Genomic DNA, 13,504 nt, shown 5'->3' with positions numbered 1-13,504 from the left:
CTTTGATGGCTTGTCCCTTGCTTTAGCAATGCTGTATAACCTTTTCATCCCCTCGGCTGTTTCTAACTCTTCATATAGATGTGTAGACGATCCTCCCTTAGCAGTAGCTACAGCACGCTTTGCTTCCGTCTTTGCTACCTTGTATATATCCGTATCTTCCTTTGTTTAGACCTGTCATACTTGTTTCTAGCGTCTCTCTTCTCTCTAACCTTCTAATACACTTCATCATTACCACCAATCATTAACCGTATATTTTCCTCAAGCTCTTCTATCACTCTAGTCTTAAACACTCTTGCCAAATCCTTATCCTTTAACTTCTACCACTTTACTCCTTGTGTCCTACTTGCTTTCTTTTCCGCCTCACCTTTATCTCCTTATCCACTATCTCCGGTCGGTGTTGGCCACAACTAACTAACAAATATGTCAGAATGAAAATAAATGGTTTCGTTTTAATTCAAATCGGGTCCCTTGCCATCCCGTCACGTGTTTTTAGGTTTACCCGTTATCAAGGAGGCTTTTCACGAAGACCGATCTGAATCAAAACGCCGGTTCTGCCCGGTATAAATAACGAAATATTTATAGCGGAGTATGGTTAGAACGGATTCAGAGCAGGACGATCCACAATAGATAGTATTTTCTGCTTATCCCAAATACTTGAGAAAAGAACACTGAGATCTCGAGAAGTGCATTTACTCTTAGTCGATTTAACAAAAGCATATGACACCGTGCCTGTTGCGAAGTTGTGGAAAGTATTGGAGAAAACCAGTATCAGCGTTACACTAATCGATGCTATTAAAGAGCTTTATAAGAACACAATAGCAAAAGTTAAAATAGGAAAAGAGGTGTCTAATGGTTTTCAGGTAACAAAAGGACTTAAGCAAGGTTGTTGTTTATCTCCCATACTGTTCAACATATATATCGATGAAGCACTCAGGCACTGGAAGAAGAAGTGTAAAGGGATGGGGCTATCTATTGGGGATGAAACGTTATATACGTTGCACTATGCAGATGACCAGGTAGTTATTGCCCAAGACAAAGAAGACCTGGAGTATATGGCTAGAAAACTAATGGAAGAGTACAAAAAATGGGGCCTCGAAGTAAATGTCCAAAAAACACAATATCTTTGCGTAGGAGGAGAAAATAATCCAGATGACCTCGACTTAGAAGATGAAACTATTAAGAAATGTGACCAATGTACATATTTGGGGGTAAAACTGACAAAGACAGGACGAAGTGATGAAGCCATAAAAGACAGAATAACCAAAGGAAAACAAGTTATAGGTGCGTTGAATTCAGTATTATGGCAAAAAAATATAAGACCGGAAACGAAAAAACGAATATATAATACCATATTAAAACCAGTAATCGTCTATGGCTCAGAAGTGTGGCAGTTATCACAAAAACTTAAAGGTAACCTATTGGCAGTTGAAATGGATTTTTGGAGGAGAGCAGCGGGAAAGTCTAGATTAGAACATGTGAAAAATGAGGACATCAGGAGACAAATGAAAGTACAAAGATCAATTATAGAAGACATCGAAAAACAACAACTAATATGGTACGGACATGTTAGACGTATGGGGGAAGAAAGACTACCCAAAAAGATATTAGAATGGGTACCACCAGAGAAAAGAAAACGAGGACGACCACCAACAACATGGATCCAAGGAATCTCAAAAGCAATGTCAGCAAGAAATCTATCTGAAGAAGACTGGCAGAATAGACAGGCTTGGCGAACGGGAACCCAAAGGCGTATTACGCTGTGAACGGGATTTATATATATATGGTTAGAACGACCTCTAACTAGTCCAGAAAGCTACTGCCCATCCGCTAGGAAAAATATTCCGATTCGGATTTTTTGCACAATCTTACTCAAAAAGGATCCCTTTTAACAAATTTGCATGTTGCCAGGACCAAAAGTGGGTCAAAAATTTTTTAAACTTTTTTTTTGTTTTTTTCCTTAAATTATTTTTTTTTTTGTATGGAACAAAGTTTTTTTTAGGTTTTTTGGACCATTCCAAACAGAAAAGGTCTGTAGTGACTTTTCTCTAAAGTTGATAGTTTTTGACATATAAACGATTAAAAATTGAAAAATTGCGAAATCGGCCATTTTTAACCCTCAAAAACTATGTGAAAAACTTGTACTTTTCTGATAAAATTGGTGTATATGAAATATACAGTAGGAAAAATGAAAGAATACCCATGCGTCATCGATGATGTGCATACGAATCAAATCAAAAATTTCTAGTCAAAACAACGTCTAAACTAAGTTAATACTGTAAAAAACAGATGTGACTATTACCCCACCGTACAATTTTTTGCTACGTAAACGTGTCAAAAATTTTTTTTGAAGTTATTCTTTTTCTGATAGTACCTATATATTTATTGGTAAGAAATGTTACTTTTACTACCGTAATTAATTATTTAATATAGATTAATAATACAAAATTAATGAGTAAGCAAATATAGTATTATGAATTTCTCCATGTTAAAGTTGCCGGACGTAAATAGTAACAGGAATTTATAAAAATGTCGTTTATTCCAGCTCCATTAAGTGACTTAATTAAAAGTAAACTAAATGAATTCAGATGATTTTGGTATCCAGATCATTTTCCAGACATTATCTGCAAATAAATGTACATTCGTAAAAATATACTAATCTGTAATTTTATACACTATGATTGAAAAGTCAGAGTAATGTGTACACGTTTGGCAAACTCATAGACAGAAGTTAACCATATTGACAGTAAAACTTACAAATTTTATTGACTTATTTTAATCAAATAAATACTTACAAAACCAAAAATACAATGTAATATCAAAATAGCTTTTAAAATAACTGAGTTTATTCAAGTAAATACGACTGATTATTAAAATTTATAAACTCTACCGAATATAACCCAGTTTCATTGTCAAAGTGACAGAAATTGAATCTGTCAGATTATAGTTGACCAGCACGATTACTCGACTAGTAGTTTATACAATCATTATCTCTACTGATGTTGAATGTTTTTCTAAGAATGACATTAGAAGTACAGAAATAGTCAAGTGTGAGTTTAAATTTTCTACTAAATTAATATAACTACGTTGAACAATTGCATTGCCGTCTCACTCTGTCAATTATAAATATGTAACTGCGTATGTCTTGGATAACGTTTTTGCTTAGTAAACAACACTTAATAATCTCTCTCGTTTGTTATTTATAGAAAAAGGCAGAAAATCCAAAATATGTGCTTGATATGATCGTTCATGGGTATTCTTTCATTTTTCTGACTGTACGAAACGACAAAAATAGATATTTATCTAAAAAACACAAATTAGGAACTGAAAAATTATTGTAACCTGATTACTGAACGATTACACAGAATTAATAGTAAAAGTAATTATGTTTTTTTGAAGTTATACTTCTTTAGGCGCGATTGAGATTGAGGGTGAATTTATTGTTGATCTGCGCGCATGCGCACACCGACAGTATGGTATTGTATTAGTCGTTATACGGGCTCTGATTGGATGTTGAAATGATCTGTCAATAATAAATAATTGTTCAATATGGAGGTAAACAAAATGTTGTATAATAAACTGCGCGTCATAGAAAACGGGCACCCTAAAAAATGGGTCATTTTTGATGTCGCGTATCTCCTAAACCTGTTGTCCGATTTAAATGATTTTTTGAATATGTTATAGCCCTATTCTTTGTCAATATCTTTGTAATAATATTTTTGCAAAATAGGTAAATTTTAATTGTATACCGGGTGTACTAATCAAACTGTGTTTTTTTCTCAAAGTTCGCAACACCCTGTGGATTATTCTAGCATTTATAAAATACTGAAATTAAAATTCAACTATAGCCTCAGGCTTTCTTAACATTCTGTTTTTTTATTCATTCGCTTATGTTGGATAATACAAAAGTTATGTACTTTAACAACTAGCCATGTTCTTCATCAGTACAGGGTGTTATAAGTCTAAAGTGTTTTAGGGACTAAGTAAGTTCGACAAACTTTAAGGGGTAATTCTGCATTAAAAATAATGACAGTTTGCTTTATAATCATATATCCGCAAAAGCTTCGTTTCCGAGATACGGGATGTTAAATTTTTTCTTACAAACTGATGATTTATTTATTGCTTTAAAACCGGTTGAGATATGCAAATGAAATTTGGTAGGTTTTAAGAGATGGTTATTGCGCATTTTTTGACATTCAACTAAGAATTTTATATTCACGATTGGAGCGCATACGGGTAATATGACCGATCATATTATTCGTATGTACGCCAATGGTGAATAAAAAATTCTTAATTGTATATCAAAAAATGTTAAAAAATTACGTCTTAAAACCCACCAAATTTCATTTGTATATCTCAACCGGTTTTAGGGCAATAAATAAATCGTCAGTTTTTAAGAAAAAATTCAACATCCTGTATGTCGGAAACGAAGCATTTGCGGACATATGTTTATAAAGCAACCGGTCATTATGTTTTCATGCAGAATTACCCCTTAAAGTTTGTCGTACTTCTTTAGAAACACCCTGTACGGATAAAGAGCATGCCTAGTTGTTAAAGTACATAACTTTTGTATTATCCATCATAAATGAATGAATCAAAAAACAGAATGTTAAGAAAACCTGAGGCTATAGTTGGGTTTTAATTTCAGTATTTTATAAATGCTAGAATATGCCACAGGGTGTTGCGAACTTTGAGAAAAAACACAGTTTGATTCGTACACCCGGTATATAATGAAAATTTACCTGTTTTGCAAAAATATTAATACAGTGATATTGACAAAGAATAGGGCTATAACATATTCAAAAAATCACTTAAATCGGATAACAGGTTTAGGAGATACGCGACATCAAAAATGACCCATTTTTTAGGGTGGCCGTTTTCTATGACGCGCAGTTTATATTAGTTTTATTGTTGTGAGGACAGAAACAAAAAAGTTTTATAACTGTAGTGACTTTTAAATAGTTTTTAAAAGCAACAGGTACGTAATAATAATTGTTAAATGTATCAGTATCCTAATAAAAAATTCCATAGGTAGGTACCTATACCTATTTGAACCTACCGAAATACATAGTATCTATGATTAGTATGTAATACTTTTATTTACATAATTTGATTACCATCAAAAATTCTATCAATATTCACCTAATATATTGTTTTCTTACTGTATGTTTTGTTGTATTTTTTCAATTCTAAATCATTTCAATTCAAAATCAAAATAATTTGATTTAATTCAAAATGTCAAAAGTTTAATCCGTTTAGTTAGTCGATCTTCGCAAATAATGACGCATTGCCTCCGTGGCGAAGCGTTCAAGGCGAATGAACCCCAATACCAACCGCACTGATAAAAGCTGGTTCGAATCCCAATGGAAACTTTTATTTTTTTTTATAGATTTTATGATTGTAAGTATATTTATTATATAATTTTATTTTCAGAAAATACGTATTTAGTTAAAAAAATTTCCTACAATTAATGTTCAGAAATCATTTGTGGCATTTTTAATGTGTTTCTGTGTGTTTTATTCTTGTATTATTTTAATTTTTGGCACTGTTTTAATAAAAATGTTGGAGAAGTAGTAAGTATAAATTAGTTTAATATTTAAATAAAATACAAATAAAAAGTATATTAATTTCGTTTAAATCGTATAATAGAAGTATAACTTCTTACGTGCGTACAAAGTACACACACATTCTTTTTATTTTATTCATTATAATTTTAATATTTAATATATAAATTCGTGCGACTGGATGACTGCTTGCGCAAGAGGCCATTGAGAAAAAGAAGAAGTTTATGTGAAATTTAGAGGTTACCTCTGTTTTTATTGGCTGTGGGTTTCGTCGGTAGCGCTCTCTCGCGGTTTGAAACTTGTACTTTTCTGATAAAATTGTTCAAATTCAATACACAAAACTGCCACTAACAGCGCTGCCGAAAACTGTCAAATCCCCTCTACTCATCGGCTCACAGCGAATTCTTTAAACGTAGATTGATGAAATCCCGAAGAGTTTTTTTCAATACGGATCTACGAAAAAAGGTCGCCAACAATTGGTCGAGCGAAAAAATGTCGCGCACATTTGAGCGCGTATCAAAAGGTCGCCGGCGAAAAAACAGCGCCGACGAAATAAGGTCGCGTGCAATTGATCGCGCGAAAAAAGATCGCGTCAGAAAATATGTTTTCATTTGCATACTTTAACTTTCCTTCACACTTAATCCAGGCTTAGGTCAGATTTAGATGATGCAATAGAACTAAAGGATTGCTGTTAAATAATGACCCAAACAGTTAAATATTTTCTTATTAGTCATTTTAACCTATTGGTAAAAAATATTTCGTCAACCCAATATTGACTTCTAAATGACTTTAGTTTTATTTTCCACTTTAAATAATAGGAAAATAATTGGAAGTAAATAATCCTATTTGAAATTGATCATGTAAAATGTTCGACCAATTTAATGGTCGAATTAAGGTAATTTTAACTGTAAATGTTGTAGGGAAAGTACCTAGAGGTATTATTTCACGACTTGGCAGTGTCGCAAAATTTACCCTTGGTTATTTAAGAGTAAGTTTTAATATAAGCTTAATATATTTTACAGGGTATATACTACATATAGATAGGGTAGGTTAAGGGCTACCATCTTTATTAAAATAAAATTTCCCAAATAAAATAATGATATTGTGGTTAAAAATTATATAACAGGCACAATTTCATTAATACATTGTCACTGGTGAGTACTTATTGAAGATATCATAGTTAAAGAATACATTTATATTAATAACAGATTTGCATACTTTAACTTTCCTTCACACTTTATCCAGGCTTAGGACTGGCAGTTAGTAACTGGCGTGTTTAAAAGTTTTTTTAATTTTAATTTTTTTATTTTTTTCTAATTTTTATTTATTTTTTTTTTATTTTTATTTTTTTGTGTTTTTTTAATTTTTATTTTTTTTTTTGTCTTTTTTTAAATTTTTTTTTTAATTGTTTTTTAGTTTTTTATACTTGCAGTTGAAAATTTTGGGCAATTCCTCTTAAATATTCTAGATTTGGCCGGTTCCCGTATTGCAAACAAATCGTTTTTATTCGCCGCGCTGTATCTTTATAAATTTTTTTTTGAGGTTGTTGGTTTCCAGCTATGTATTGCTCCACTTTTAATCGATTTAAACTCTCTTCTTTCTTTAGCCCCGTAATAAACTTCCATAGATTTGGGTGTGCTGCATTTAATATCGAGGAGAAGCTGTTGTGCCAACCTTCGACAGCATTATTAGTACGCGGTAGATCTTCCTCTATAAATTCGAAGCAATTCCAAAGATTCCTTGGAAACATTGGCGGTCTTCTTTGTTGTCGTCGATCCAATCTGCCTATCCATACATCCTCAAAGTAGTTTATTAAAGGTGTTAGTAAATTTTCATTTTGAGTGTAAAACTCGCTGTCCAGTAGCTCTCCGAATGTTGCAACAACATCTACTTCAGGTACGAAGGCTAGGGCTGCCAATTGTCGCAGATGTAGAGCAAAATTCGCGTCTTCTGTATAAACTTGTTGCAGTCCTGTACCTTGCATGTTTCTCCACAAACATTGTGTGAAATGAAAGAAACATCCACGGATTCTGACTTCAGGAAACTCTTGTTGTAAAGCATTAATTGCTGCTTTTTCATAATCCACCATTATTGTTGTAGGACGTAAACCTGGTCGTAACGTTTTTAATTCATGGAAGAGTCGAGTGTATGTTGCCTGAGTTTTATTAGGAAGTAGAGCAAAAACAGTTGGAATAACGTTGCTATACTGTACGCCATGTATTGTATACAGCTGACCAAACAATAGAGGAGTACATGTGAATGTTCCATCGGCATACCAGTGTTCACAGCTCGCCATCAAAGTTAAATTTCTTTCAGTGGAAAATATTAAAATTCTCTGTTCGTTTGGACCACTGTCAAATAAAAGAAACGGTTCGCCGTTATTGTTTCTGGTGTATTCTTCCGGAATAATAAGCTCTGTTAAGCTTCTTGGATTTGCCGGAATAGCTTCCACTCTTTGGCGTGTGTTCTGAATAGTTCGCTTTAGGGATGAAATAGAAGGTAGCTGCCCAGTTGCACCCACAGACACTTCTTGTGAAACGGTAGCTATGATTCCTTGTGTTGTTAGTTCAACTTGATGAGCCAGTTCTTTCATTCTGTTACAAGCCTTTTTTGCTTCTAATATTGACGCATCGGCAACGTGGTTGTGACTTGTACTTTTCACTACTTCATCTCCCACTGTGTGAACTCTCCCGGTACATTTATGCTTATTGTACTGAGCGCACTTCCAAATTGTCTTTTGATCAATCGTTTTTTCCTTTCTATGGATATATCCATTATACACCAACATATTGGCACCTTTTTGACTCTTTACGTAAGTTAAGACCATCTTGACAAATCGACAAGCTAATGAATAATGAGATATACGATATTTTTCCCATCTTCTTATACATCCAAAATACATTAAAAAGTAATAAAAGTACGTTTCACGAATATGGAATAATAATTACCACATTAGTGAATAACGCACAATTAGACAAAGAACTTTTGTACAATATTTATTTTAGCATTTCCAATAATGTCTTATCGTAATGACTTCATGGAATTCCTAATAAATACCTACACAATAAGGTGCCCTTATCTAAACTACTTATTCTTCACTAATCTGCATAACGACTTTCTACTAAGAACCAATTATGCTAATTACCGGTCTCTGAAAATACCAAAAATAGGTAAACTGGTACCTGGTATTCGTTTGTATGTAATATATACTGTAAATAGAACTATTATTACTGTACATTTTTAACGATATCCGATTAGGAAGAGCAAAAACTTTTAAACACGCCAGTTTTTTGCTGACAGTCCTAAGCCTGTAAAAAGTGTGAAGGAAAGTACCTTTCTGAATTTAGATCCATATATTAAAATTATTCACGTAGAACAAAAAAAATACTTTCTTCATGTTAAAAATTGTTCAATTTTCAAGTATATTCACTTGAATAACCTGAAAATACCATATGAAATAATTTCCCATTCTCCTATATTTCCCATCTTCCTACACATCCAAAATACATTAAAAAGTATTTAGATATACGTTATTTTTCCCATCTTCTTATACATCCAAAATACATTAAAAAGTAATTAGATGGAATTCCAAGACTAATCGGCTCATAATGCATAAAGTTAAAGTATGCAAATAGAATTTCTTTAGAACCTTTTTGAAAACCAATTGAATGGTTTTAATAATGTAAAACATGACGCGATCTTTTTTCGCGCGATCAATTGCACGCGACCTTATTTCGTCGGCGCTGTTTTTTCGCCGGCGACCTTTTGATACGCGCTCAAATGTGCGCGACATTTTTTCGCTCGACCAATTGTTGGCGACCTTTTTTCGCGACACCTTTCAATACAATATTCAAAACTCCTTTGTATTTTAATTGCTAATCAAGCGTGCGTGACACAATTTTCCACCGTTGCATGTGTATACAGTATGGTGCAAATGAAAGAAATAATTTCGTTATTTCGTAAACCGGCGACTTTAAGGAAAAATCCCGAAACAGGTCGATTTTTATTTTTAAGTTATGATATTGTGGCATATATGGTATACTAGTGACATCATCCATCTGGGCGTGATGACGTAATCGATGATTTTTTTAAATGAGAATAGGGGTCGGGTGCTAGCTCATTTGAAAGGTTCTTCAATTCTCTATTCAGTAATATAAACATGTACATAATTATTTATACAGCAATTTTTCAATTTTTAATCGCTTATATGTCAAAAACTATCAACTTTAGAGAAACGTCACTAAAGACCTTTTCTGTTTGGAATGATCCAAATAAACCTAAAAGAACTTTGTTCCATGCAAAAAAAATAATTTTAGAAAAAAAACAAAAAAAAAACGTTTAAAAAATTTTTGACCCACTTTTGGTCCTGGCAACATACAAATTTGTTAAAAGGGGTTCTTTTTGAGTAAGATTGTGCAAAAAATCTGAATCGGAATATTTTTCCTAGCGGATGCGCAGTGGCTTTCTGGACTAAACGGGGAACGATAAAATGAGTGAAACGAATGTCGACAACGAATCAAGTAATCTGTTAACCCAGGTACTAAAATACCAAACGGGCGACACTTATGAAATTATTCCAGCAATGCATCTCAGATTACCTATCTGAATCGTCATCATTTTTGTACTCTAATACAGAGTATGGTATAAAACAAAATCAAAATAAACGGTTTCGTTTTGATTCATATCAAGTCCCTTGCCATCCCCCCAGGGGAACCATACTCCGGTATAAATATTTCATTATTTATACCGAGCAGACGGACGTTTTGATTCAGATCGGTCTTCTTGCAAAGCCTCTTTGATATGTATTGGGTAAAGCTAGAAACATGTGGCGGGGGATGACTTTTATTCATGGGGGGATGACTCAGGGGGACCTGATTTTAATCAAAACGAAACCGTTTATTTTCATCTTGTTTTATACCATACTCTGTATTCTTCTTCTTTTAGTGCCTATTCGTTTCGAATATTGGCGATCATTCTGGCTATAATTATTTTATTAACTGATGCTTTAAATAGATTAGTTGTTGTTGTGGAGAACCATTTCCTCAGGTTCTTTAACCATGATATTCTTCTTCTCCCAGTTCCTGGCTTTCCAAATACTTTACCTTGAAGGATTACCTTCAGTAATCTGTATTTGGCGCCGTTTCTCCTTATGTGTCCGAGATATTCTAACTTTCTCCTTTTAATGGTATACATCACCTATCTTTATTTGTCCACTCTTCGTAATACGGTCTCGTTGGTTATCTTGTCCGTCCATGATATCCTTAGGATTCGCCTGTATAGCCACATCTCGAAGGCTTTAAGTTTTTTCTCCATTGCTTCAGTTAGTGTCCAGGATTCAACTCCGTTATACAATATTGAGAAGATATAACATCGTAGGAGCCTTACTTTTATCTCCAGATTAAGTTTGTGGCTTTTAAAGAGTTTGGTCATGTTATTTAATGCACGCCTAGCCTTCTCTATTCTACATTTTATTTCTTGTGAGTGATCCCATTGTTTATTTACTATTGTTCCAAGATAGTTATACTGTTTTACTCGGTCCACTGCTATATTATTGATAAGTAGTTGGGCGTCTCTAATTTTATTTTTGCTGATGATCATAAATTTAGTTTTTGATATATTTACTCGAAGTCCAAATCTCTCACTTACTTCATTTACCCTGTTTACCAGTTGCTGTAAACTGTTCAACTGTCTGCAAAAATAACGGTGTCGTCTGCATAGCGGATGTTGTTTAGGCGTTCTCCATTTAGAAGTATTCCATGTTTGCAATTTTCCAAGGCTTCACTAAATATTTCCTCTGAATATAGGTTAAATAATATAGGTGAAAGTATACAACCTTGTCTAACGCCTCGTAGAATCTGGATCGCTTCCGTTGGCTCACCTCCAAGATTCGTTCTTATTGTGGCTGATTGGTTCCAGTATAAATTTTGTATTATACGCCGATCTTTATCATCCATTTGGGCTTTTGTTAGAACATCCATCATTTTTCGGTGTTGAACTGTATCAAATGCTTTTTGGTAGTCCACAAAGCAGGTGTAAATATCGCAAGTCATATCTCTGCATCTTTGAAATAATACCTGTAGACTAAACAGTGCATCTCGTGTACCTACGCCTTTCGTGAATCCAAACTGTGTGTCTTGTATTCTCTCTTAGCTTGTATACAGGGTGAGGCAGATAAAGGGCCTATTAGAAATACCTAGAGAACTAAAGGTAAGAGAATGATGAAAATTGGAATACAGGGGTTTTGAGGTATGAACTATTTAATGAAAATATTTTGGTCTCTTTGCTACTTCCGGTTATACCGGAAGTTGATTGTAACTTCATTTTTTTAAATGGGACACCCTGTATATTTTTACATTTTTGGATTCTGCCCGATGTCTTCTTTCTTAAAATATGAAATTTTGTAATATTATACAGGGTAGTTTAAAAGATAATTACGGTTTTTTATAAATTTTGTAGCAAACTTCACACCCTGTAGAATTGTACTGATGTGATATCAAAAACTCCTTTTATGTTCAAGTGATTTTTAATATAGTCTATTATTATTAAAAATTATTAATATAGCGAAATGTTTAATTTTAGTATACAGGGTTGGTCGAAACTCGGAATGAGTATTTTCTGAGTTTTCTTAAATAGAACACCCTGTATTTTAGTATTGAAATGAAATTATATTTTATAGTACTTTTTTATTTCTTAAGCATTCCCTATACCTAACTGCTTTACTTTGTAAGTTATTCGTAGTTCTTTAAGCCAAACATTAATTACAACAAAAATTACGTGAAATTTTATTAGGTTTGCCGTCAAAATATTCAATCATAAATAATTTTTCGAAAATAAATACATATTAATCTCGACTGACCCTTAATTTATTAATACTGGTTGATATATCAAAATACCTACGTAGTTAAGATTGTTGGTGTGTAATATTAACAAAAACATACAATATTCTATCTAGTTGGCTATGACTTTGACACTAAATATGATTAAACATTTGCTTTGCTTAAGCATTCTACTATCTTTGAAGTTCCAGTTGCTTTGCTACCATTAATGAATTTTTCTAATGAGGAACTAATTCAGATATTTTTTGTTCTAGGATAGTATAACAAATAAAAATGAGAAACAAAAAGAGAAACTTTTCAAAATTTACTAGAACGGTTTCAACAAACTGGACATGTAGATTACGAGAAATCTGATCGAACAAAAACTATTGTTAATGATTAAAATGAATTAAATATTAGTGTCACTGAGAATCTGCATATTAGTATGAACGTTCTCGTAATCTAAGTGTCTAGTGTCTAAGTACGTCGAAACTGTTCTAGTCAACTTTGAAAAGTTTCTCTTTTTGGCTGTCGTCTATCAGGGAGTTGCAGTTGATACATTCTTATTGCTAGTAGTACATTCTTGTTATACTCTCCTAGACCAAAAACTGTACTAATCAGTTCCCCATTACAAAAATGTATATTAGTAATGGTAACAAAGCAACTGGAACTATAAAAATAATATAATGTCTAATGTTTAATCAAGTTTAGTGTCAAAGCCATAGCCAGCTAGATAAAATATGGTTTGTATTTATTAATATTTTATGCACCAACAATCTTAACAACGTAGGCATTTTGGTATCTCATCCAATAATAATAAATTAAGGGTCATTCTAGATTAACATGTGTTTATTTTCAAAAAATTATTTATTATTGAATATTTTCATGGCAAACCTAATAAAATTTCACGTAATTTTTGTTGCAATTAATGTTTGGCTTAAAGAACTACGAATAACTTACAAATTAAAGCAGTTAGGTATAGGGAAAGCTTAAGAAATAAAAAAGTACTATAAAATATAATTTCATTACAATACTAAAATACAGGGTGTTCCATTTAAGAAAACTGAGATAATACTCATTCCGAGTTTCGACCAACCCTGCATACTAAAATTAAACATTTCGCTACAT

The 13,504-nt window shown here is 32.8% G+C and overlaps 1 protein-coding gene across 2 annotated transcripts in view; it reads left to right on the top strand.

Annotated features, from left to right (window-relative positions):
• Positions 1-13,504, top strand: part of LOC114324528 (protein furry) — a 274,530-nt gene that overhangs the window by 244,948 nt on the left and 16,078 nt on the right. The window lies entirely within an intron of this gene.

The sequence above is a fragment of the Diabrotica virgifera genome, chromosome 6, assembly GCF_917563875.1.
Source record: "Diabrotica virgifera virgifera chromosome 6, PGI_DIABVI_V3a".
Taxonomy (NCBI): domain Eukaryota; kingdom Metazoa; phylum Arthropoda; class Insecta; order Coleoptera; family Chrysomelidae; genus Diabrotica; species Diabrotica virgifera.
The sequence above is the reverse complement of the archived record's forward strand: the minus strand, read 5'-3'. Positions and strand labels throughout refer to the sequence as shown.